At 41.1% G+C, this 19,856-nt stretch overlaps 4 long non-coding RNA genes and 8 other non-coding genes across 12 annotated transcripts; 11 read left to right on the top strand and 1 right to left on the bottom strand.

Annotated features, from left to right (window-relative positions):
• Positions 1 to 211: 211 nt before the first annotated feature.
• trnan-guu (transfer RNA asparagine (anticodon GUU)) lies at positions 212 to 285 on the bottom strand. Its single transcript has one exon. It is a non-coding gene; the product is annotated as a tRNA-Asn (tRNA).
• Positions 286 to 935: 650 nt separating this feature from the next.
• LOC140562903 (uncharacterized) lies at positions 936 to 3,670 on the top strand. The gene is made up of 2 exons (XR_011980180.1): positions 936 to 1,577; positions 2,177 to 3,670. It is a non-coding gene; the product is annotated as an uncharacterized lncRNA (long non-coding RNA).
• On the top strand, positions 1,746 to 1,909 carry LOC140563021 (U1 spliceosomal RNA). The gene has a single exon (XR_011980258.1). It is a non-coding gene; the product is annotated as a U1 spliceosomal RNA (small nuclear RNA).
• A 313-nt stretch (positions 3,671 to 3,983) lies between the features above and the next one.
• On the top strand, positions 3,984 to 4,056 carry trnak-cuu (transfer RNA lysine (anticodon CUU)). The gene has a single exon. It is a non-coding gene; the product is annotated as a tRNA-Lys (tRNA).
• A 2,221-nt stretch (positions 4,057 to 6,277) lies between these two features.
• On the top strand, positions 6,278 to 9,010 carry LOC140562902 (uncharacterized). The gene is made up of 2 exons (XR_011980179.1): positions 6,278 to 6,919; positions 7,519 to 9,010. It is a non-coding gene; the product is annotated as an uncharacterized lncRNA (long non-coding RNA).
• Positions 7,088 to 7,251, top strand: LOC140563009 (U1 spliceosomal RNA). The gene has a single exon (XR_011980247.1). It is a non-coding gene; the product is annotated as a U1 spliceosomal RNA (small nuclear RNA).
• A 313-nt stretch (positions 9,011 to 9,323) lies between the features above and the next one.
• Positions 9,324 to 9,396, top strand: trnak-cuu (transfer RNA lysine (anticodon CUU)). The gene has a single exon. It is a non-coding gene; the product is annotated as a tRNA-Lys (tRNA).
• Positions 9,397 to 11,618: 2,222 nt separating this feature from the next.
• Positions 11,619 to 14,143, top strand: LOC140562901 (uncharacterized). The gene is made up of 2 exons (XR_011980178.1): positions 11,619 to 12,259; positions 12,859 to 14,143. It is a non-coding gene; the product is annotated as an uncharacterized lncRNA (long non-coding RNA).
• On the top strand, positions 12,428 to 12,591 carry LOC140562998 (U1 spliceosomal RNA). Its single transcript, XR_011980236.1, has one exon. It is a non-coding gene; the product is annotated as a U1 spliceosomal RNA (small nuclear RNA).
• A 534-nt stretch (positions 14,144 to 14,677) lies between the features above and the next one.
• Positions 14,678 to 14,750, top strand: trnak-cuu (transfer RNA lysine (anticodon CUU)). The gene has a single exon. It is a non-coding gene; the product is annotated as a tRNA-Lys (tRNA).
• Positions 14,751 to 16,971: 2,221 nt separating this feature from the next.
• On the top strand, positions 16,972 to 19,702 carry LOC140562900 (uncharacterized). The gene is made up of 2 exons (XR_011980177.1): positions 16,972 to 17,613; positions 18,213 to 19,702. It is a non-coding gene; the product is annotated as an uncharacterized lncRNA (long non-coding RNA).
• Positions 17,782 to 17,945, top strand: LOC140563081 (U1 spliceosomal RNA). Its single transcript, XR_011980317.1, has one exon. It is a non-coding gene; the product is annotated as a U1 spliceosomal RNA (small nuclear RNA).
• Positions 19,703 to 19,856: the final 154 nt, after the last annotated feature.

Genomic DNA, 19,856 nt, shown 5'->3' with positions numbered 1-19,856 from the left:
ATACCTGTGTCTATAAATGAGCAGAATTGAATGATTAAAATGGTGTAAATGTAGATAAGAGGAAATTGATATTGGGTTTTGTTTTCAGTGCAGTAACATGTTTTTGGTCTTTGTCAAGTTTATGTTCTCAGTTAGAGCAGTGGTCCCTAACTACGGTCTGAGAATGTCCAGGCTGCTTTAGAAGTGCATGGGTAAACATTAGAAAAACCTCCGTCCCTGGGTGGGCTCGAACCACCAACCTTTCGGTTAACAGCCGAACGCGCTAACCGATTGCGCCACAGAGACTGAGCTGGGCAGGCTGCTCGGTGGCCATGTACTTTAATGGACGGACAGTACCAACAGCCCAGGAAACGATTTTACAGAGGAGCATAGAATCTTCAGAAATGGACAGCTTTCTAGTCTATTTCAGGTCACTTGTGTTTTAACTTGCCACAATGCCATTCAAGTTTCATGTGAAACTGCAATATTGTAATATATTATTCTATACATTCTATACGTTCATGATATTTAGCCAGTTTAACTGTATAATCTTCTACTTTGTGAAATTAAGCGCCTAAACGGGCTCTTATCACTCTTATCCTCCTGGGGCGGTGCAGCGATTCTGACCTTGCCTTTGCAGCAACAGGAGAGGAGAGGCCTCCTGCCTAATGAACTAGCACTCACTAATTAATAATCCTTCCTGATTTCAGGAGAGTAATGTAGTAAACTTTCAGAAAATAAAGGTAAGATGGCGTTATCTAATGAGATAGTCTATGAACGTTAGTCAGGAAGCTGCTGGGCCTGTTTGAGAGACTTTGCAGGTGTGGTGCCTCTGATTTCATGATTGCTAACTGTTTAGCTAGCTGTCCAACTTTCCTCTCTAATACTCAGCGACATCCATCGCATCGACCCGGTATTGCAGTGCTTCCGGGAACGGTGCACCCCCTCTTTATCGGTTAAAGAAAGAGCTGCAGTGGCTTTCAGTGCTGAGCACTTACTGTGAGGAGCTGTCTGCTGGAAAAGCATCGTGTCGTATTTTAAGAGCTACATGACCGATCACGTCGTACTTTATTACTATCAACGTGTTTTGATTTCTCATGTTTTTATATCCATTGGAGGGAAAGGCAGTAGGATCAGGCAAATGGTGTGTGGGTAACAGCTGTTACGAATCTGACGTTTCTAGAAGAAACTTGATTTCTTAAAGAATCTAACTTTCAGTTCCACCTTAAATGCTGCAGCAATTACTATTTTCCTCGCCAGGATCCAGAGAGAGACCCCTGTCCTATTTAAGGTGGAACAGCACTAACTTTACCCTCGTGTTTTCACTGCGTCCCGAATTAATACTTTTTTTTTTTTTTTTTTTAATAATTAATACTTTTTGTCCTTTCTATCAAAGCAACAAACCGATACTGACCAGTAAAGACACACAGTTTTGGAAACACATCTGGTGTGTATTTTCAATAAATGTCTGGATTTGTGTTGAATCTGCTGACGGTGGAAAAAGCGAGCGAAGGCTGCAGAGCTCCCGAAGACATCTCTGTGTGTATGGTCAGTGTGCTCGCAGTGCATCATGGGAAGCTCGGTAATTTGTGTTTATGGTAAGAAAACACACGTTCAGCCTGATGTAGTTAATAGTGCAGCAGCTCAGTGTGTGTAATGTGTTTTTTGTGGAGCTCAGTGTTGGGTTGTGTGGTGAATGTAGTCTTTACCGTCTCAGTGAAGAGTAGAGTCGGTTGGGTCTGCACTCCTCGGTGCGTGTAGAGCTCATACTTACCTGGCAGGGGAGATACCATGATCAAGAAGGTGGTTCACCCAGGGTGAGGCTCAGCCATTGCACTCCGGCTGTGCTGACCCCTGCGAATTCCCCAAATGTGGGAATCTCGACTGCATAATTTCTGGTAGTGGGGGACTGCGTTCGCGCTCTCCCCTGATTTCATTGGTTAATAACAGAGCTGAGTTATCTTTTAAGAATTCTTGTGTACATTGGGAAGGTTTCTGTAAACACGTGGTATTACCTATTAGCTATTATGTTGTGTGCATACCGGATATGAAATATGATAATAGGTAGGAGAACAGAGAGATTAATTATAGAAACTAATATTTTAATCAAACTCTTCTACTCTCCTTCACATTTGGCCGTTTTTGTGGTGCAGTTTTTCCTCTCTTTTACTTTTCTCGTTGTGTTGTTTCTCTGCAGAGAACTGTGGGGAACCATGGGCCAGGAAGGATCCTTCAGTTGCGTCCTCCAGAGCGTCCCTAATAGCGGCCGCGTTTCTGGGCTGTATATGAAAGGTGTTTCATTTTAAAGCAGCCTTTTTATTTAAGGAGCAGAACAACCACTGTTACTACAGCGAAAACCTTGCTGTGTTAATGGACACAAAACAGTATTTACTGTATGTATGTTAATATTTACTGTTTTCAGACCAGCTCGCAGCCCTGCACAGTGAAGCTCCATCAACTATACAAGCAGACGGACTTGGGTTAACTTGTCCTCTTTCGTGTAATGGATTGATTTTAAGTGCAGTTGCCTCGTCATGCTGGTAGACCATCTTAACAATCAAACTCAAATGGAAACACCCCCTATGCTGGTCACGCTAATAATTTGAGTGACAAAACACTTGGATCTACTGGAGTGGCATAGGTTGGCAAATGCCACCCTGAAAGAAAGGCTTGCCACACCTGCTGCCACCCCAGTTGACAGCGACGATTTGAAAGGACAGTAACGGCCAGTTTGACATTTACGAGTGTGAATCTTCAATGTCCGACTGCAGCAAGAGCAGAAAGAGACGGATTTGTTTGAAAACTGGGGAAAGCAAAGGAGACAGGAGTTTCTCTATCAATAAATGAAAGTACAGTGCTAGTATAGTTGCGATGCAGATTTTGAGATGATAAAAATCAGGTTGAAGAATGTTGTTTCGCTAAGATGTAATGTTAGCTAGGTCTGACATTAGTTATCTGTAAAGTAGGTTATGAAAGCTAATACTGATTCAACGTCTGTCAAGGAAAACATTTGTAAAGTTACTCTGAATATTACAGAAATTAGGAGGAAAGGTACCATACATGTTTTTCCCACCCAAGAGAAAGACGAAATAGGAAATGAAGACCTGAGCAAGGTAAACGGTAAAGATGAGGTGGAAGGAGAGAGAGAAGACAAAGACGAGGTGGAAGGAGAGAGAGAGAGAGAGAGAGAGAGAGAGAGAGAGAGAGAGAGAGAAGAGCAACAAGAACGTGACAGAGATAGAATAAGAGGCCAAGGCGACCAGGGACAGGAAGAGGTGGGAGAACACCACAGCGGTATAGATCTAGAGGAGGGAGAGCATCACCAAGGGATGGGAGAAAAGCAAGTCGAGCTGGTACACATGGTACGGAAATTGTTGCTGCATAGTATATTAAGTTATATATGAATAAGAGCAACAAATGACAAAAACTGACAAGTTTTAAGAGATATTGCTCAGAAGTCTTCAAATAAATATAAATATTCATGTTTGCCTAAATATGAATAATTGGGGAAACCTGTAAGTGTGATGAGATGGGATATAGAGTTTTAATATTTTGTGTACAGTGTATGTTAAATCTGTTGCTCAGGTTTAATTCCAAAATGAAACAAATTAATCTTCTATTAAGTGAGAAGACCTTGTATGGTCATTTATTGCTAATATAAATTGTTTCACATTAAACCGCAAATTCAAGACATTGATTGCATGAGATTAAGTTTCTCTCTATGAGTGTGTAAATGGCAGCCATAGCCTTTTGCAGTGTGTACATACTATTTCTTTTTCTAAAACTGTGATAAATTTGTGATAAATTATATACATATATATATATATGTGCTTGCCATATGTTGCCACCGCTCAAAAATATTTTTTGAAATCCGCCCCTGAACATATCTATTAATGTATGAAGAATGTATTTTTAAAGTGTCCTGTAGTATTTTACTTTTACTGGTGATGTTCAAATCTGATTGGTTTGGACCTGACGAGTCGCCCCCTAGGGGCTTCTTGCCAGCCCGGCTAGCTCAGTCGGTAGAGCATGAGACTCTTAATCTCAGGGTCGTGGGTTCGAGCCCCACGTTGGGCGGCTACTTTTAGACCCGAAAGGGGGCGTTCATGGATGACGCTCTTCACACTTCCTCCATAGCTGTCTCAGCCTTTGCTGCGTTTAAGGACAGTTTCCCTGACATGGAGAAACCCTGGTCAGAGACTGAATAGTCTCCTTAATCTCTCTTTCTAAATAATTAATTGAATAATCTTATCCTGACGAAATTATTGGATCTCCAGGTCAAGGATTAATGTCACTCCATGAGTAAATGGTGGTGTCACTTCAGTTAATGCTTCTGTTAAGGCACAGAAATTACATAATTCAACTACAGAAATGAAGCACCACCAAACAGACAAATATTCGCTGAAAGGAGAGAGAGAGTCTGTAAATGGGAGAACTACTGAGAAACTCTCACACGGTATTTTCGCTGCAGTGCTGTATTTGGCCGCTGGGAGGCGTGTGTCGTTTACTAAACTCTCTTAGCAAATCATTCTCCTCCAGTTCAGCTGGATTGATGGTGGTTGTGGAAAATGAATAGTTTCTCTTTAGTCGTATTCAAATATTAATTCAGAAAACACTGTGTGTAAAAAAAATACGAATCCTCATTCCTGATTGGACAGTCGGTGAGCTCATTAACATTTCCTCTAGCTTTTACCTGTGGAGGTGATAATCGTTCACCATGCACCATTCAACGAGTCTAAAACGACCCGTCAGCGACATCCTGTGTTTTCAGAAGGCGATTGTGGACTGAATCAGCTTTTCTCTTCGTGTTTTGTATTTGGAAGAATCACCCTGCTCGTCGTGACCCTTTGTGGCTATCGCTTTTCGGCCTTTTGGCTAAGATCAAGTAATCTTAAATTGAAGTTGAAAGTTCAAGTGAATGTCAATGGTTAATTAGCTGATGATTTTCAAGACCCGAGAGGAGTTAAACAAGGCTGCCCACTTAGTGCCGCCTTATATGTTTTAGTTATAAGCCCCTTCATTCAAAAAAAAATAAAAAATGATGACGCGCTAAATAATATTAACGTTAATGGGGAAAAGTTCATTGTATGTTTTTTTTGTTTTTTTGTAAAATAACTTTTCTATTGATTAATAAAGCTAAATAAAAGTAAAGTATGGAGGAACACAGCCCACCCCGCTCTCCAGCACAAGCACAAAGACACTGAAACGACAGTACCGCAAGGTGGAGAGGTGGAGAGCAAGGTGGTGCCAGCTTGATGGCTCACCCTGATCCTGCACAACAGTTTTAGTAATGATGATTTTTTTTGAATTGGTTTTATTTCCTTGCTGATTTTTATTTTTAAAAATAAAATTTCTGATTTTATATACCTGTGTCTATAAATGAGCAGAATTGAATGATTAAAATGGTGTAAATGTAGATAAGAGGAAATTGATATTGGGTTTTGTTTTCAGTGCAGTAACATGTTTTTGGTCTTTGTCAAGTTTATGTTCTCAGTTAGAGCAGTGGTCCCTAACTACGGTCTGAGAATGTCCAGGCTGCTTTAGAAGTGCATGGGTAAACATTAGAAAAACCTCCGTCCCTGGGTGGGCTCGAACCACCAACCTTTCGGTTAACAGCCGAACGCGCTAACCGATTGCGCCACAGAGACTGAGCTGGGCAGGCTGCTCGGTGGCCATGTACTTTAATGGACGGACAGTACCAACAGCCCAGGAAACGATTTTACAGAGGAGCATAGAATCTTCAGAAATGGACAGCTTTCTAGTCTATTTCAGGTCACTTGTGTTTTAACTTGCCACAATGCCATTCAAGTTTCATGTGAAACTGCAATATTGTAATATATTATTCTATACATTCTATACGTTCATGATATTTAGCCAGTTTAACTGTATAATCTTCTACTTTGTGAAATTAAGCGCCTAAACGGGCTCTTATCACTCTTATCCTCCTGGGGCGGTGCAGCGATTCTGACCTTGCCTTTGCAGCAACAGGAGAGGAGAGGCCTCCTGCCTAATGAACTAGCACTCACTAATTAATAATCCTTCCTGATTTCAGGAGAGTAATGTAGTAAACTTTCAGAAAATAAAGGTAAGATGGCGTTATCTAATGAGATAGTCTATGAACGTTAGTCAGGAAGCTGCTGGGCCTGTTTGAGAGACTTTGCAGGTGTGGTGCCTCTGATTTCATGATTGCTAACTGTTTAGCTAGCTGTCCAACTTTCCTCTCTAATACTCAGCGACATCCATCGCATCGACCCGGTATTGCAGTGCTTCCGGGAACGGTGCACCCCCTCTTTATCGGTTAAAGAAAGAGCTGCAGTGGCTTTCAGTGCTGAGCACTTACTGTGAGGAGCTGTCTGCTGGAAAAGCATCGTGTCGTATTTTAAGAGCTACATGACCGATCACGTCGTACTTTATTACTATCAACGTGTTTTGATTTCTCATGTTTTTATATCCATTGGAGGGAAAGGCAGTAGGATCAGGCAAATGGTGTGTGGGTAACAGCTGTTACGAATCTGACGTTTCTAGAAGAAACTTGATTTCTTAAAGAATCTAACTTTCAGTTCCACCTTAAATGCTGCAGCAATTACTATTTTCCTCGCCAGGATCCAGAGAGAGACCCCTGTCCTATTTAAGGTGGAACAGCACTAACTTTACCCTCGTGTTTTCACTGCGTCCCGAATTAATACTTTTTTTTTTTTTTTTTTTAATAATTAATACTTTTTGTCCTTTCTATCAAAGCAACAAACCGATACTGACCAGTAAAGACACACAGTTTTGGAAACACATCTGGTGTGTATTTTCAATAAATGTCTGGATTTGTGTTGAATCTGCTGACGGTGGAAAAAGCGAGCGAAGGCTGCAGAGCTCCCGAAGACATCTCTGTGTGTATGGTCAGTGTGCTCGCAGTGCATCATGGGAAGCTCGGTAATTTGTGTTTATGGTAAGAAAACACACGTTCAGCCTGATGTAGTTAATAGTGCAGCAGCTCAGTGTGTGTAATGTGTTTTTTGTGGAGCTCAGTGTTGGGTTGTGTGGTGAATGTAGTCTTTACCGTCTCAGTGAAGAGTAGAGTCGGTTGGGTCTGCACTCCTCGGTGCGTGTAGAGCTCATACTTACCTGGCAGGGGAGATACCATGATCAAGAAGGTGGTTCACCCAGGGTGAGGCTCAGCCATTGCACTCCGGCTGTGCTGACCCCTGCGAATTCCCCAAATGTGGGAATCTCGACTGCATAATTTCTGGTAGTGGGGGACTGCGTTCGCGCTCTCCCCTGATTTCATTGGTTAATAACAGAGCTGAGTTATCTTTTAAGAATTCTTGTGTACATTGGGAAGGTTTCTGTAAACACGTGGTATTACCTATTAGCTATTATGTTGTGTGCATACCGGATATGAAATATGATAATAGGTAGGAGAACAGAGAGATTAATTATAGAAACTAATATTTTAATCAAACTCTTCTACTCTCCTTCACATTTGGCCGTTTTTGTGGTGCAGTTTTTCCTCTCTTTTACTTTTCTCGTTGTGTTGTTTCTCTGCAGAGAACTGTGGGGAACCATGGGCCAGGAAGGATCCTTCAGTTGCGTCCTCCAGAGCGTCCCTAATAGCGGCCGCGTTTCTGGGCTGTATATGAAAGGTGTTTCATTTTAAAGCAGCCTTTTTATTTAAGGAGCAGAACAACCACTGTTACTACAGCGAAAACCTTGCTGTGTTAATGGACACAAAACAGTATTTACTGTATGTATGTTAATATTTACTGTTTTCAGACCAGCTCGCAGCCCTGCACAGTGAAGCTCCATCAACTATACAAGCAGACGGACTTGGGTTAACTTGTCCTCTTTCGTGTAATGGATTGATTTTAAGTGCAGTTGCCTCGTCATGCTGGTAGACCATCTTAACAATCAAACTCAAATGGAAACACCCCCTATGCTGGTCACGCTAATAATTTGAGTGACAAAACACTTGGATCTACTGGAGTGGCATAGGTTGGCAAATGCCACCCTGAAAGAAAGGCTTGCCACACCTGCTGCCACCCCAGTTGACAGCGACGATTTGAAAGGACAGTAACGGCCAGTTTGACATTTACGAGTGTGAATCTTCAATGTCCGACTGCAGCAAGAGCAGAAAGAGACGGATTTGTTTGAAAACTGGGGAAAGCAAAGGAGACAGGAGTTTCTCTATCAATAAATGAAAGTACAGTGCTAGTATAGTTGCGATGCAGATTTTGAGATGATAAAAATCAGGTTGAAGAATGTTGTTTCGCTAAGATGTAATGTTAGCTAGGTCTGACATTAGTTATCTGTAAAGTAGGTTATGAAAGCTAATACTGATTCAACGTCTGTCAAGGAAAACATTTGTAAAGTTACTCTGAATATTACAGAAATTAGGAGGAAAGGTACCATACATGTTTTTCCCACCCAAGAGAAAGACGAAATAGGAAATGAAGACCTGAGCAAGGTAAACGGTAAAGATGAGGTGGAAGGAGAGAGAGAAGACAAAGACGAGGTGGAAGGAGAGAGAGAGAGAGAGAGAGAGAGAGAGAGAGAGAGAGAGAGAAGAGCAACAAGAACGTGACAGAGATAGAATAAGAGGCCAAGGCGACCAGGGACAGGAAGAGGTGGGAGAACACCACAGCGGTATAGATCTAGAGGAGGGAGAGCATCACCAAGGGATGGGAGAAAAGCAAGTCGAGCTGGTACACATGGTACGGAAATTGTTGCTGCATAGTATATTAAGTTATATATGAATAAGAGCAACAAATGACAAAAACTGACAAGTTTTAAGAGATATTGCTCAGAAGTCTTCAAATAAATATAAATATTCATGTTTGCCTAAATATGAATAATTGGGGAAACCTGTAAGTGTGATGAGATGGGATATAGAGTTTTAATATTTTGTGTACAGTGTATGTTAAATCTGTTGCTCAGGTTTAATTCCAAAATGAAACAAATTAATCTTCTATTAAGTGAGAAGACCTTGTATGGTCATTTATTGCTAATATAAATTGTTTCACATTAAACCGCAAATTCAAGACATTGATTGCATGAGATTAAGTTTCTCTCTATGAGTGTGTAAATGGCAGCCATAGCCTTTTGCAGTGTGTACATACTATTTCTTTTTCTAAAACTGTGATAAATTTGTGATAAATTATATACATATATATATATATGTGCTTGCCATATGTTGCCACCGCTCAAAAATATTTTTTGAAATCCGCCCCTGAACATATCTATTAATGTATGAAGAATGTATTTTTAAAGTGTCCTGTAGTATTTTACTTTTACTGGTGATGTTCAAATCTGATTGGTTTGGACCTGACGAGTCGCCCCCTAGGGGCTTCTTGCCAGCCCGGCTAGCTCAGTCGGTAGAGCATGAGACTCTTAATCTCAGGGTCGTGGGTTCGAGCCCCACGTTGGGCGGCTACTTTTAGACCCGAAAGGGGGCGTTCATGGATGACGCTCTTCACACTTCCTCCATAGCTGTCTCAGCCTTTGCTGCGTTTAAGGACAGTTTCCCTGACATGGAGAAACCCTGGTCAGAGACTGAATAGTCTCCTTAATCTCTCTTTCTAAATAATTAATTGAATAATCTTATCCTGACGAAATTATTGGATCTCCAGGTCAAGGATTAATGTCACTCCATGAGTAAATGGTGGTGTCACTTCAGTTAATGCTTCTGTTAAGGCACAGAAATTACATAATTCAACTACAGAAATGAAGCACCACCAAACAGACAAATATTCACTGAAAGGAGAGAGAGAGTCTGTAAATGGGAGAACTACTGAGAAACTCTCACACGGTATTTTCGCTGCAGTGCTGTATTTGGCCGCTGGGAGGCGTGTGTCGTTTACTAAACTCTCTTAGCAAATCATTCTCCTCCAGTTCAGCTGGATTGATGGTGGTTGTGGAAAATGAATAGTTTCTCTTTAGTCGTATTCAAATATTAATTCAGAAAACACTGTGTGTAAAAAAAAATACGAATCCTCATTCCTGATTGGACAGTCGGTGAGCTCATTAACATTATCTCTAGCTTTTACCTGTGGAGGTGATAATCGTTCACCATGCACCATTCAACGAGTCTAAAACGACCCGTCAGCGACATCCTGTGTTTTCAGAAGGCGATTGTGGACTGAATCAGCTTTTCTCTTCGTGTTTTGTATTTGGAAGAATCACCCTGCTCGTCGTGACCCTTTGTGGCTATCGCTTTTCGGCCTTTTGGCTAAGATCAAGTAATCTTAAATTGAAGTTGAAAGTTCAAGTGAATGTCAATGGTTAATTAGCTGATGATTTTCAAGACCCGAGAGGAGTTAAACAAGGCTGCCCACTTAGTGCCGCCTTATATGTTTTAGTTATAAGCCCCTTCATTCAAAAAAAAATAAAAAATGATGACGCGCTAAATAATATTAACGTTAATGGGGAAAAGTTCATTGTATGTTTTTTTTGTTTTTTTGTAAAATAACTTTTCTATTGATTAATAAAGCTAAATAAAAGTAAAGTATGGAGGAACACAGCCCACCCCGCTCTCCAGCACAAGCACAAAGACACTGAAACGACAGTACCGCAAGGTGGAGAGGTGGAGAGCAAGGTGGTGCCAGCTTGATGGCTCACCCTGATCCTGCACAACAGTTTTAGTAATGATGATTTTTTTTGAATTGGTTTTATTTCCTTGCTGATTTTTATTTTTAAAAATAAAATTTCTGATTTTATATACCTGTGTCTATAAATGAGCAGAATTGAATGATTAAAATGGTGTAAATGTAGATAAGAGGAAATTGATATTGGGTTTTGTTTTCAGTGCAGTAACATGTTTTTGGTCTTTGTCAAGTTTATGTTCTCAGTTAGAGCAGTGGTCCCTAACTACGGTCTGAGAATGTCCAGGCTGCTTTAGAAGTGCATGGGTAAACATTAGAAAAACCTCCGTCCCTGGGTGGGCTCGAACCACCAACCTTTCGGTTAACAGCCGAACGCGCTAACCGATTGCGCCACAGAGACTGAGCTGGGCAGGCTGCTCGGTGGCCATGTACTTTAATGGACGGACAGTACCAACAGCCCAGGAAACGATTTTACAGAGGAGCATAGAATCTTCAGAAATGGACAGCTTTCTAGTCTATTTCAGGTCACTTGTGTTTTAACTTGCCACAATGCCATTCAAGTTTCATGTGAAACTGCAATATTGTAATATATTATTCTATACATTCTATACGTTCATGATATTTAGCCAGTTTAACTGTATAATCTTCTACTTTGTGAAATTAAGCGCCTAAACGGGCTCTTATCACTCTTATCCTCCTGGGGCGGTGCAGCGATTCTGACCTTGCCTTTGCAGCAACAGGAGAGGAGAGGCCTCCTGCCTAATGAACTAGCACTCACTAATTAATAATCCTTCCTGATTTCAGGAGAGTAATGTAGTAAACTTTCAGAAAATAAAGGTAAGATGGCGTTATCTAATGAGATAGTCTATGAACGTTAGTCAGGAAGCTGCTGGGCCTGTTTGAGAGACTTTGCAGGTGTGGTGCCTCTGATTTCATGATTGCTAACTGTTTAGCTAGCTGTCCAACTTTCCTCTCTAATACTCAGCGACATCCATCGCATCGACCCGGTATTGCAGTGCTTCCGGGAACGGTGCACCCCCTCTTTATCGGTTAAAGAAAGAGCTGCAGTGGCTTTCAGTGCTGAGCACTTACTGTGAGGAGCTGTCTGCTGGAAAAGCATCGTGTCGTATTTTAAGAGCTACATGACCGATCACGTCGTACTTTATTACTATCAACGTGTTTTGATTTCTCATGTTTTTATATCCATTGGAGGGAAAGGCAGTAGGATCAGGCAAATGGTGTGTGGGTAACAGCTGTTACGAATCTGACGTTTCTAGAAGAAACTTGATTTCTTAAAGAATCTAACTTTCAGTTCCACCTTAAATGCTGCAGCAATTACTATTTTCCTCGCCAGGATCCAGAGAGAGACCCCTGTCCTATTTAAGGTGGAACAGCACTAACTTTACCCTCGTGTTTTCACTGCGTCCCGAATTAATACTTTTTTTTCTTTTTTTTTAATAATTAATACTTTTTGTCCTTTCTATCAAAGCAACAAACCGATACTGACCAGTAAAGACACACAGTTTTGGAAACACATCTGGTGTGTATTTTCAATAAATGTCTGGATTTGTGTTGAATCTGCTGACGGTGGAAAAAGCGAGCGAAGGCTGCAGAGCTCCCGAAGACATCTCTGTGTGTATGGTCAGTGTGCTCGCAGTGCATCATGGGAAGCTCGGTAATTTGTGTTTATGGTAAGAAAACACACGTTCAGCCTGATGTAGTTAATAGTGCAGCAGCTCAGTGTGTGTAATGTGTTTTTTGTGGAGCTCAGTGTTGGGTTGTGTGGTGAATGTAGTCTTTACCGTCTCAGTGAAGAGTAGAGTCGGTTGGGTCTGCACTCCTCGGTGCGTGTAGAGCTCATACTTACCTGGCAGGGGAGATACCATGATCAAGAAGGTGGTTCACCCAGGGTGAGGCTCAGCCATTGCACTCCGGCTGTGCTGACCCCTGCGAATTCCCCAAATGTGGGAATCTCGACTGCATAATTTCTGGTAGTGGGGGACTGCGTTCGCGCTCTCCCCTGATTTCATTGGTTAATAACAGAGCTGAGTTATCTTTTAAGAATTCTTGTGTACATTGGGAAGGTTTCTGTAAACACGTGGTATTACCTATTAGCTATTATGTTGTGTGCATACCGGATATGAAATATGATAATAGGTAGGAGAACAGAGAGATTAATTATAGAAACTAATATTTTAATCAAACTCTTCTACTCTCCTTCACATTTGGCCGTTTTTGTGGTGCAGTTTTTCCTCTCTTTTACTTTTCTCGTTGTGTTGTTTCTCTGCAGAGAACTGTGGGGAACCATGGGCCAGGAAGGATCCTTCAGTTGCGTCCTCCAGAGCGTCCCTAATAGCGGCCGCGTTTCTGGGCTGTATATGAAAGGTGTTTCATTTTAAAGCAGCCTTTTTATTTAAGGAGCAGAACAACCACTGTTACTACAGCGAAAACCTTGCTGTGTTAATGGACACAAAACAGTATTTACTGTATGTATGTTAATATTTACTGTTTTCAGACCAGCTCGCAGCCCTGCACAGTGAAGCTCCATCAACTATACAAGCAGACGGACTTGGGTTAACTTGTCCTCTTTCGTGTAATGGATTGATTTTAAGTGCAGTTGCCTCGTCATGCTGGTAGACCATCTTAACAATCAAACTCAAATGGAAACACCCCCTATGCTGGTCACGCTAATAATTTGAGTGACAAAACACTTGGATCTACTGGAGTGGCATAGGTTGGCAAATGCCACCCTGAAAGAAAGGCTTGCCACACCTGCTGCCACCCCAGTTGACAGCGACGATTTGAAAGGACAGTAACGGCCAGTTTGACATTTACGAGTGTGAATCTTCAATGTCCGACTGCAGCAAGAGCAGAAAGAGACGGATTTGTTTGAAAACTGGGGAAAGCAAAGGAGACAGGAGTTTCTCTATCAATAAATGAAAGTACAGTGCTAGTATAGTTGCGATGCAGATTTTGAGATGATAAAAATCAGGTTGAAGAATGTTGTTTCGCTAAGATGTAATGTTAGCTAGGTCTGACATTAGTTATCTGTAAAGTAGGTTATGAAAGCTAATACTGATTCAACGTCTGTCAAGGAAAACATTTGTAAAGTTACTCTGAATATTACAGAAATTAGGAGGAAAGGTACCATACATGTTTTTCCCACCCAAGAGAAAAACGAAATAGGAAATGAAGACCTGAGCAAGGTAAACGGTAAAGATGAGGTGGAAGGAGAGAGAGAAGACAAAGACGAGGTGGAAGGAGAGAGAGAGAGAGAGAGAGAGAGAGAGAGAGAGAGAGAGAGAGAAAAGCAACAAGAACGTGACAGAGATAGAATAAGAGGCCAAGGCGACCAGGGACAGGAAGAGGTGGGAGAACACCACAGCGGTATAGATCTAGAGGAGGGAGAGCATCACCAAGGGATGGGAGAAAAGCAAGTCGAGCTGGTACACATGGTACGGAAATTGTTGCTGTATAGTATATTAAGTTATATATGAATAAGAGCAACAAATGACAAAAACTGACAAGTTTTAAGAGATATTGCTCAGAAGTCTTCAAATAAATATAAATATTCATGTTTGCCTAAATATGAATAATTGGGGAAACCTGTAAGTGTGATGAGATGGGATATAGAGTTTTAATATTTTGTGTACAGTGTATGTTAAATCTGTTGCTCAGGTTTAATTCCAAAATGAAACAAATTAATCTTCTATTAAGTGAGAAGACCTTGTACGGTCATTTATTGCTAATATAAATTGTTTCACATTAAACCGCAAATTCAAGACATTGATTGCATGAGATTAAGTTTCTCTCTATGAGTGTGTAAATGGCAGCCATAGCCTTTTGCAGTGTGTACATACTATTTCTTTTTCTAAAACTGTGATAAATTTGTGATAAATTATATACATATATATATATATATATATATATATGTGCTTGCCATATGTTGCCACCGCTCAAAAATATTTTTTGAAATCCGCCCCTGAACATATCTATTAATGTATGAAGAATGTATTTTTAAAGTGTCCTGTAGTATTTTACTTTTACTGGTGATGTTCAAATCTGATTGGTTTGGACCTGACGAGTCGCCCCCTAGGGGCTTCTTGCCAGCCCGGCTAGCTCAGTCGGTAGAGCATGAGACTCTTAATCTCAGGGTCGTGGGTTCGAGCCCCACGTTGGGCGGCTACTTTTAGACCCGAAAGGGGGCGTTCATGGATGACGCTCTTCACACTTCCTCCATAGCTGTCTCAGCCTTTGCTGCGTTTAAGGACAGTTTCCCTGACATGGAGAAACCCTGGTCAGAGACTGAATAGTCTCCTTAATCTCTCTTTCTAAATAATTAATTGAATAATCTTATCCTGACGAAATTATTGGATCTCCAGGTCAAGGATTAATGTCACTCCATGAGTAAATGGTGGTGTCACTTCAGTTAATGCTTCTGTTAAGGCACAGAAATTACATAATTCAACTACAGAAATGAAGCACCACCAAACAGACAAATATTCACTGAAAGGAGAGAGAGAGTCTGTAAATGGGAGAACTACTGAGAAACTCTCACACGGTATTTTCGCTGCAGTGCTGTATTTGGCCGCTGGGAGGCGTGTGTCGTTTACTAAACTCTCTTAGCAAATCATTCTCCTCCAGTTCAGCTGGATTGATGGTGGTTGTGGAAAATGAATAGTTTCTCTTTAGTCGTATTCAAATATTAATTCAGAAAACACTGTGTGTAAAAAAAATACGAATCCTCATTCCTGATTGGACAGTCGGTGAGCTCATTAACATTTCCTCTAGCTTTTACCTGTGGAGGTGATAATCGTTCACCATGCACCATTCAACGAGTCTAAAACGACCCGTCAGCGACATCCTGTGTTTTCAGAAGGCGATTGTGGACTGAATCAGCTTTTCTCTTCGTGTTTTGTATTTGGAAGAATCACCCTGCTCGTCGTGACCCTTTGTGGCTATCGCTTTTCGGCCTTTTGGCTAAGATCAAGTAATCTTAAATTGAAGTTGAAAGTTCAAGTGAATGTCAATGGTTAATTAGCTGATGATTTTCAAGACCCGAGAGGAGTTAAACAAGGCTGCCCACTTAGTGCCGCCTTATATGTTTTAGTTATAAGCCCCTTCATTCAAAAAAAAATAAAAAATGATGACGCGCTAAATAATATTAACGTTAATGGGGAAAAGTTCATTGTATGTTTTTTTTGTTTTTTTGTAAAATAACTTTTCTATTGATTAATAAAGCTAAATAAAAGTAAAGTATGGAGGAACACAGCCCACCCCGCTCTCCAGCACAAGCACAAAGACACTGAAACGACAGTACCGCAAGGTGGAGAGGTGGAGAGCAAGGTGGTGCCAGCTTGATGGCTCACCCTGATCCTGCACAACAGTTTTAGTAATGATGATTTTTTTTGAATTGGTTTTATTTCCTTGCTGATTTTTATTTTTAAAAATAAAATTTCTGATTTTATATACCTGTGTCTATAAATGAGCAGAATTGAATGATTAAAATGGTGTAAATGTAGATAAGAGGAAATTGATATTGGGTTTTGTTTTCAGTGCAGTAACATGTTTTTGGTCTTTGTCAAGTTTATGTTCTCAGTTAGAGCAGTGGTCCCTAACTACGGTCTGAGAATGTCCAGGCTGCTTTAGAAGTGCATGGGTAAACATTAGAAAAACCTCCGTCCCTGGGTGGGCTCGAACCACCAACCTTTCGGTTAACAGCCGAACGCGCTAACCGATTGCGCCACAGAGACTGAGCTGGGCAGGCTGCTCGGTGGCCATGTACTTTAATGGACGGACAGTACCAACAGCCCAGGAAACGATTTTACAGAGGAGCATAGAATCTTCAGAAATGGACAGCTTTCTAGTCTATTTCAGGTCACTTGTGTTTTAACTTGCCACAATGCCATTCAAGTTTCATGTGAAACTGCAATATTGTAATATATTATTCTATACATTCTATACGTTCATGATATTTAGCCAGTTTAACTGTATAATCTTCTACTTTGTGAAATTAAGCGCCTAAACGGGCTCTTATCACTCTTATCCTCCTGGGGCGGTGCAGCGATTCTGACCTTGCCTTTGCAGCAACAGGAGAGGAGAGGCCTCCTGCCTAATGAACTAGCACTCACTAATTAATAATCCTTCCTGATTTCAGGAGAGTAATGTAGTAAACTTTCAGAAAATAAAGGTAAGATGGCGTTATCTAATGAGATAGTCTATGAACGTTAGTCAGGAAGCTGCTGGGCCTGTTTGAGAGACTTTGCAGGTGTGGTGCCTCTGATTTCATGATTGCTAACTGTTTAGCTAGCTGTCCAACTTTCCTCTCTAATACTCAGCGACATCCATCGCATCGACCCGGTATTGCAGTGCTTCCGGGAACGGTGCACCCCCTCTTTATCGGTTAAAGAAAGAGCTGCAGTGGCTTTCAGTGCTGAGCACTTACTGTGAGGAGCTGTCTGCTGGAAAAGCATCGTGTCGTATTTTAAGAGCTACATGACCGATCACGTCGTACTTTATTACTATCAACGTGTTTTGATTTCTCATGTTTTTATATCCATTGGAGGGAAAGGCAGTAGGATCAGGCAAATGGTGTGTGGGTAACAGCTGTTACGAATCTGACGTTTCTAGAAGAAACTTGATTTCTTAAAGAATCTAACTTTCAGTTCCACCTTAAATGCTGCAGCAATTACTATTTTCCTCGCCAGGATCCAGAGAGAGACCCCTGTCCTATTTAAGGTGGAACAGCACTAACTTTACCCTCGTGTTTTCACTGCGTCCCGAATTAATACTTTTTTTTTTTTTTTTTTTAATAATTAATACTTTTTGTCCTTTCTATCAAAGCAACAAACCGATACTGACCAGTAAAGACACACAGTTTTGGAAACACATCTGGTGTGTATTTTCAATAAATGTCTGGATTTGTGTTGAATCTGCTGACGGTGGAAAAAGCGAGCGAAGGCTGCAGAGCTCCCGAAGACATCTCTGTGTGTATGGTCAGTGTGCTCGCAGTGCATCATGGGAAGCTCGGTAATTTGTGTTTATGGTAAGAAAACACACGTTCAGCCTGATGTAGTTAATAGTGCAGCAGCTCAGTGTGTGTAATGTGTTTTTTGTGGAGCTCAGTGTTGGGTTGTGTGGTGAATGTAGTCTTTACCGTCTCAGTGAAGAGTAGAGTCGGTTGGGTCTGCACTCCTCGGTGCGTGTAGAGCTCATACTTACCTGGCAGGGGAGATACCATGATCAAGAAGGTGGTTCACCCAGGGTGAGGCTCAGCCATTGCACTCCGGCTGTGCTGACCCCTGCGAATTCCCCAAATGTGGGAATCTCGACTGCATAATTTCTGGTAGTGGGGGACTGCGTTCGCGCTCTCTCCTGATTTCATTGGTTAATAACAGAGCTGAGTTATCTTTTAAGAATTCTTGTGTACATTGGGAAGGTTTCTGTAAACACGTGGTATTACCTATTAGCTATTATGTTGTGTGCATACCGGATATGAAATATGATAATAGGTAGGAGAACAGAGAGATTAATTATAGAAACTAATATTTTAATCAAACTCTTCTACTCTCCTTCACATTTGGCCGTTTTTGTGGTGCAGTTTTTCCTCTCTTTTACTTTTCTCGTTGTGTTGTTTCTCTGCAGAGAACTGTGGGGAACCATGGGCCAGGAAGGATCCTTCAGTTGCGTCCTCCAGAGCGTCCCTAATAGCGGCCGCGTTTCTGGGCTGTATATGAAAGGTGTTTCATTTTAAAGCAGCCTTTTTATTTAAGGAGCAGAACAACCACTGTTACTACAGCGAAAACCTTGCTGTGTTAATGGACACAAAACAGTATTTACTGTATGTATGTTAATATTTACTGTTTTCAGACCAGCTCGCAGCCCTGCACAGTGAAGCTCCATCAACTATACAAGCAGACGGACTTGGGTTAACTTGTCCTCTTTCGTGTAATGGATTGATTTTAAGTGCAGTTGCCTCGTCATGCTGGTAGACCATCTTAACAATCAAACTCAAATGGAAACACCCCCTATGCTGGTCACGCTAATAATTTGAGTGACAAAACACTTGGATCTACTGGAGTGGCATAGGTTGGCAAATGCCACCCTGAAAGAAAGGCTTGCCACACCTGCTGCCACCCCAGTTGACAGCGACGATTTGAAAGGACAGTAACGGCCAGTTTGACATTTACGAGTGTGAATCTTCAATGTCCGACTGCAGCAAGAGCAGAAAGAGACGGATTTGTTTGAAAACTGGGGAAAGCAAAGGAGACAGGAGTTTCTCTATCAATAAATGAAAGTACAGTGCTAGTATAGTTGCGATGCAGATTTTGAGATGATAAAAATCAGGTTGAAGAATGTTGTTTCGCTAAGATGTAATGTTAGCTAGGTCTGACATTAGTTATCTGTAAAGTAGGTTATGAAAGCTAATACTGATTCAACGTCTGTCAAGGAAAACATTTGTAAAGTTACTCTGAATATTACAGAAATTAGGAGGAAAGGTACCATACATGTTTTTCCCACCCAAGAGAAAGACGAAATAGGAAATGAAGACCTGAGCAAGGTAAACGGTAAAGATGAGGTGGAAGGAGAGAGAGAAGACAAAGACGAGGTGGAAGGAGAGAGAGAGAGAGAGAGAGAGAGAGAGAGAGAGAGAGAGAAGAGCAACAAGAACGTGACAGAGATAGAATAAGAGGCCAAGGCGACCAGGGACAGGAAGAGGTGGGAGAACACCACAGCGGTATAGATCTAGAGGAGGGAGAGCATCACCAAGGGATGGGAGAAAAGCAAGTCGAGCTGGTACACATGGTACGGAAATTGTTGCTGCATAGTATATTAAGTTATATATGAATAAGAGCAACAAATGACAAAAACTGACAAGTTTTAAGAGATATTGCTCAGAAGTCTTCAAATAAATATAAATATTCATGTTTGCCTAAATATGAATAATTGGGGAAACCTGTAAGTGTGATGAGATGGGATATAGAGTTTTAATATTTTGTGTACAGTGTATGTTAAATCTGTTGCTCAGGTTTAATTCCAAAATGAAACAAATTAATCTTCTATTAAGTGAGAAGACCTTGTATGGTCATTTATTGCTAATATAAATTGTTTCACATTAAACCGCAAATTCAAGACATTGATTGCATGAGATTAAGTTTCTCTCTATGAGTGTGTAAATGGCAGCCATAGCCTTTTGCAGTGTGTACATACTATTTCTTTTTCTAAAACTGTGATAAATTTGTGATAAATTATATACATATATATATATATGTGCTTGCCATATGTTGC

This window comes from Salminus brasiliensis, chromosome 9 (genome assembly GCF_030463535.1).
Source record: "Salminus brasiliensis chromosome 9, fSalBra1.hap2, whole genome shotgun sequence".
Classification (NCBI taxonomy): Eukaryota; Metazoa; Chordata; class Actinopteri; order Characiformes; family Bryconidae; genus Salminus; species Salminus brasiliensis.
The sequence above is the reverse complement of the archived record's forward strand: the minus strand, read 5'-3'. Positions and strand labels throughout refer to the sequence as shown.